Here is a 317-nt window from a genome sequence, read left to right as displayed (position 1 = left end):
TTCCCGAGTCCGCTATTAGCATATAGCCCGTTAGCATCGCCAGCGTGGTTGCCGCTAATCTCGCTTACATTGCTAATACTCTATTCACACACATTACCATTGTTTTACTCACTGTTACTTGCTTTGATGGCGGATGCATGTCTACCTTTGAGTGCAGGTGAGGACACGTTGCCTGGAGGCCGTGGAGAAGCAGATCCGCGACCTGGTGGAGAGGCAGACCCAGCTGAGAGAGCGGAGAGCCGTGCTGGAAACATCCTGGGCTGACGCTCACAAGTCCGGGGTAAGTATACAGCGCGCTGCTAACTCTCCCACCACCT

The sequence above is a fragment of the Sinocyclocheilus rhinocerous genome, unplaced genomic scaffold, assembly GCF_001515625.1.
Source record: "Sinocyclocheilus rhinocerous isolate Xijiao unplaced genomic scaffold, SAMN03320098_v1.1 scaffold571, whole genome shotgun sequence".
Lineage (NCBI taxonomy): Eukaryota > Metazoa > Chordata > Actinopteri > Cypriniformes > Cyprinidae > Sinocyclocheilus > Sinocyclocheilus rhinocerous.
Note: the sequence above shows the minus strand (reverse complement) of the source record.